The sequence below is a fragment of the Nelumbo nucifera genome, chromosome 2 (genome assembly GCF_055504915.1).
Source record: "Nelumbo nucifera cultivar China Antique chromosome 2, China Antique-T2T, whole genome shotgun sequence".
NCBI lineage: Eukaryota > Viridiplantae > Streptophyta > Magnoliopsida > Proteales > Nelumbonaceae > Nelumbo > Nelumbo nucifera.
Window position 1 is genome coordinate 2,725,429 of NC_142650.1, and position 6,000 is coordinate 2,731,428.

A 6,000-nucleotide genomic window follows, 5' to 3' on the forward strand; every position below is an offset into this window, starting at 1 on the left:
TCCATCAACTTTGTGTGTTTGTGTGCATCAACTCTCGATTATTTATTAATTCATCTGTATGACTATGACTCCCTTAATGGGCCCATCGTACGTTTCATGTGATGGTGGAGTGGCCATAGGCCCTCGTTTAATCCTCAACATGTTGGAATATCCAATGGCCATGTGACAAGCCACATGTTGATGGTTGATAGTTGATGGTCATCTCCATGCAACACTCTCACACACAATCATTTATTTTTAAATAATTACCTATTTATTTATTTTCTATAAAAACAAATTTATTTGATTGCTTATTTAAAAACATTTTCATGCATGGAGATACCAATGTTGTTGGATAATTTGGATCCATATTCCAGCTCTTATTGGGTCAATGGATGTCCATTTGACCTAGTCTAGACTGGGTGACCAAGTGGTTAGACCCTTGGTCAAGTTGAGACACTTGTCTCAAATCTGGTGGAGCATAAATACTAATGCTTATCTCAATTGGTTATTCTGATAACTATTGTTCCTAATGTGAAGGAACTTAACGTTGGAGGAGCAACTATTTAAGGGACCTCTCCCAAGTGCTTCAACACAATGAGAAAAACCCTTTACTGAGAAAGGAAAATTATCCTCTCAGCTTTAGCTCTAATCAGATTAAGCTATTCTCTCTTGCATATTGTTTGAGAGGTTGGTGTCTCGGGTCCGATACTGTGAAGTTGCTCTCATTCTCTTTACGTGCAGGTAAAACTGCACATACACTAGGATCAACATCATGTTGGAAAAATGTTCACCAACAGCAATACCCATGTCTGTTTCACGTCAAGCCCAGCAACTGAGTCATGCCCAACCGACTCATTATCAAAGCTTTTGGTCAATTGGCATTATCAGCTTTCTAGTTGTTGACTGAGAAATACAAGCTACTGTTTTCTGTATAAAGAGGAGAACAGTTTCCAAACCAGGTGAAGCAGACATAAGTGCAACTTGGGGGTGGTTGTTTGGGTTGAACATTTGTTAAAATTTCAGTGGGCCTGGCCTGGATCGAGGGTTCAGGCCCAATGCAATATAAATTCTTTAAGATGGGTAGGGTACCCTACCCAATTTGCACCTCAACAAATAGGACGCCTCACTACATGACCTACCTTTTTTCTTACACATGGTGGATGATGTGGACAGTCAAAACCATCCACCATGTAGAGAACCCTGTGCCTGTGACTGTGGGTTGGCAACATGCTTAATCCTGAAGTCCACACATAGACACTACATCCCACCTTTTGTTGCTAGTTTTTAATTTTTTAACATAAAACCTTAACATTCCACGAGTAACATAGGCAGTTGAGGTTTATTTTATAATATACATCGTAGAATTACATTTTCCTAGAGGAGTTTTTAGGGATTTATTCTGACTACTTGACAAAGGTTTTCTGGGCTCAGTTGGCTCCATTACAAACGCCCACACACCCATAATTGTATCCTGAGTTCACAATGACGGTTTTGTCCAATTCAATAGTAACACTGTTCATTCTTCACACCACTTTTTATTTCAAGTAAATAGTGTATAATTGTTGTAAAGAGAAGGAAGAATAGCAGAGAGCAGCAAAGGAAATCAACAATAACATATTCATTCTTCACACAAATTTTAAAATTTACATGATTCGGCTTATCGGGCCTACACAAAGTTCTGGTTCATTATTGAACATAGCTTTTCATTGAAAGAAAAGGTAGGGAAACCTGTACAAATCTTACTTTCCCTACCATTTCTTTCAAATCAAACACAGGGTTAGGTCCTGTAGATGAAGTGAGAGATGCAGTTACTAAGGCATCAAATAAACCAAACTATGTTATCCTTGTCCATTTGTCATCAGCCATGGTTATACTAACGTAAAAGAATGACTTACCACAAGATTCAAGAAAGTAAAATATTCATTACTTTCTTTTGTAAAACATGACACGGAAACATCTAGGTCAATCGAGTTATTGAAACATAAATAGGGTTTTCTGAGGTCGTTTGATTAGCACTCCATAGTCCATACCGCAAGTCCACTACTGGTGGTTTGGAAGGGTGTTCAAATGAGCCCATTCTGGGTTTTCTATCATTTCCAGTTTTCTGTTTTAGCAAACCAAAATGAACCCATTACTGTTGATGACTGAGATCCTATAATTTGAAATGATTCATTTTGATGCAGCGTTAGAGCCTGGAATGGACAGGCTAAAAATAGTTTGCTCGAACACAGTTTCATTAGGTTAGGGCTAGCCATGTTATGCCCTAGCCCATGATGATGGCCCATTGGCGTATTGGGCTCAGCAATTAAACCCGGCCGCCAAGAAGTGGAACCCCGCCTATTGCAGGCAATCCAGTTTCCACTCTCCAATCCAAGCAAAACCATTCACTAATAGTCAGACTAATTTCTTTTAGGGTCTGTTTGGTTTACAGTCTTGGAATCAGAATCAGAATCAGAATAGTTTGTTGGCTTCACCTGTTAAATTCAGACTGGACTCGAAATTAGAATCAGAATTGGCTAGAATGGATTTTCATTCCTAGAGGAGGGGGAGGAAATGACCATTCCCTCATATGGAAGAATGTGGAATGACAATAAGATTCTGATTCTATCTAACCAAATGGTTGAATTCAGAATGAGCCATTCATCCAATTATTCCCACGAACCCAGTTTACTTGCCACGTGACTGTTGTTTTTTATTAATTTATATACTGTAGATCGACTACCAAAAAAGGAAAAAAGAGAGAGAATAAAAAGTAGATGATTGACCTCCTCATTGGAAGGATTGGAGACTTGGAGTGGACTAGCAAGCAAACAAACGTCCAGGTCCAGGTCCAGGTTGAGAGAGAAAATAAAACACATGGTTTGCTTTGGATAAAATAAGTGTATGACATCCAACTAAGTGGGGACCCAAGAAGAAGAAAAAAACAAAGTGCATACAGAGACTGAGCTATATGAGTTTATATTTGACGTGTGTATGTGGTTTAGTTGATATGATAGCATCATTATGGATGGATAATCCATGGATTATCAGATGGGAGTTACTAATGTACAACGTGAACAGGGAAATGTCGTTATCCATGGGTTCACTTTTGCATCGGAATACAAGGCACTATGGTCAGCATCAGACTTTTTGATGAATTCGGTTCTTTTTTTTTCCTTAGTCTTTTGCTAGAAGGTGTGATTGGAAAATGGGTGGTTTAATTGGAGTGGAGCAGTGGAGAATGGTCAAACACACACAGAGTATCTGTCAGGAATTGGGCACAATAAGGTAGCGGCCCATATACATATTGTCATACGAGCAGGAGCACTAGTGTGCGGTGGGCAGTGAACACTATTCTAGTCTTCTCTTCCCAATGTTCTCAATTTCTCATGCATCAAACAGCGAGCCGGTTATTAATTAATTAAATCAATTTTTGTTTTGATTAATGCTGGTTTCTCAATCCCAAAAGCCAATGTCAAATAATGTGTTGTGTGGATTAATTCATGCAGCCGGCTGGTACAAGAACAATAACATAATATAATATATATATATATTAATGTTACATGTAGTTACTTTATAGAAATCCACCAAAAATGATTGTACAATGTATATATATGTGTGTGGATCAATATCATAGCAGACGCAGATCAGAAGAAGGAAACAATCTAGGAAACTGGTACTCAACACTCAAGTGAAGGATGGCCAAGGGCTTTAATGGCACAATCATAACCATACCAACCAGTTTCCAAATGTGAATGAAAGCCTGCCTACTCTTCTACTGTCCTAACTTTAAAAGTAGGCTTTCATTGCCAATCATTCCTAATTAATTAATTATCACTATTTTCTAAGGTCCCATTTGATTTGCGGGAATAGGGATTTGGAATTGTGAGTAGAATTGGAATCTCATTTTCATTATTAGTGGAATGGTAAGACATTTTCCCATTTGAAGGAATGAATATTCCTTTTCTCTCTATTAAGAATGAAATTCCATTCCAATTGATCCCAATTCCAATTTCGATTCATGTTTAAACCAAATAGATTATGAGAAGAAATGATTCCAATTCTGATTTCAAAGGATTTTGATTCTGATTCTAGTTGTGAATCAAATGGGCCTTAAATAATTCATTCAGTAATTTACTGTAGCTTAAAAAGGACATCCAAGGGGGAGTTGATTGCTTGGTTTGCTAAATGGTGTACTTGTAGTCATTTGTTGTACCCCAATAACATCCTTGTCTCAGCTTACTGCCCACCCACACATGACAAGAATAATTATTTGATGATTAATATTCGGATAAAATTCATTGACTACAAATCCAAATTGATGGGTCCCGATTAACAAACACAAGCATTTCATAAGGTCTGCTCTGCCCCGATGAAACGATGCGTGTGATTGGATACATTGATAATTAAATTCAACCATATTATGTATATTTTAATTTATTTAGATGGACTACAAACTACTTATAAGTGGGTGGCCTTCAAATTACTTGAATTTCATAAATTATTGGTTTTATTACAATAAATATAAATTAATATAGACAGCTTACACCTTTATCAATTAAATTAGCATCAAAATGAACTCGGCCAAATCAACCGAAACATAGCAATGCAATTATTGTTGTTGTTGTTGTGCGAGTGCAAAATGAATGAGTTTGTGGGCCAAGTCAATTCAAACCAATCCAATCAACCCCACTGAGTGGCCAAGCTGATCGGTCAATAAGTCTTAAAAGATGAAGATTTGGTAGGTTAGTAGGCTTGGAAAGCAACGCAACTTTTGAAGTAAATAGAGGGCCAACCCTTCATTCATTCACTGCTGCAAGACACCATACCCCTCCCAAAAAGAAAAGAATTATATTCATATATATATATATATGGTTAAATTATATACATCTCAAATGACCAAGACAACCCATAGTGGAGATCATGTCCTTGTATCCCACGAAAAGGAAGACATCCCAGAAAGGAAGAAAGAGAATGAATCTAAATGGGCATTTGGGATTGGGAATTGCAGAGAGAGAGAGAGATGAGGATGATTATTATTAGAAATGGGATATGATGGTTGGAAATGGGGGCAAAATCATGAATAAGAGCATGAGTTGCAATGATGCCCCATGGGAGTGTATTACCCTACCTTAATATTTATACCAATAAATTAATGCAAAAAATAATAAAATAATTATAAAATTTAAAGTTAATACCGACCCCCTCTTTTACCTTGCCTTTATGCTGATTTGATGATGAAAACCTATCTGGTCCCCCACATTGAACTCAACCTTCATTAATTTTCCCACGAGCTTGTCGTGTCACACAGCCGGGAAATTAAGATAACAACAACAAAAAAAAAAAAAAAAAAAGAATCAATATCATAACCATGTGTATGTGTAGAAAATAGAATATGAATAAATGAGAAAAATGGATCCATTGCTGAGATACTAGAAACTTACCAAATCTCGACTCCCTCTTCCCAATATTTAAAGTTTGGGAATCCTAAGTTACTAACCCCTTAGTTATGACCCACTCAACCATGTCAGTTGAAAGGGAGGGGAGGGGCCCATGTGAAACCCTTTTGCTATTTCCATTCTATTTTAACTTTTTAAGATCCATGGTAAAACGTTATCGTTATGGTCAGCTTCGGCACATGATCAACACCCTAGCCTCCAGTGGTCCTCCACCTTTCTCATTCATCAGGATGTGGCCACTTCCCATTTAGATAGATGTAGGTAGCTCACATTCCAAAACTCAGTTATAGCCATTAGATACGTATGAGGACCCTTTGACCTTAATTTGTGTTGATAAGACCACATCAATGATCAATATGCATCACTTAAACCTAATTCATCTTTATTTTTAATGTTTAATTTAGTGGTAGATGGGTCATGGTTCCAGAATAGCAAGGGCTAGCTAGATGTTTAATTAATTCCTTTTAACTTCTTATTAATTGATTTTGCTTCCATGAAGCAAGGAATTACATTGAACTATTTATAACATCAGATTCAGACCCAGGAGCTGTTCTCATGGTTGATGCATGTCATCTTTACT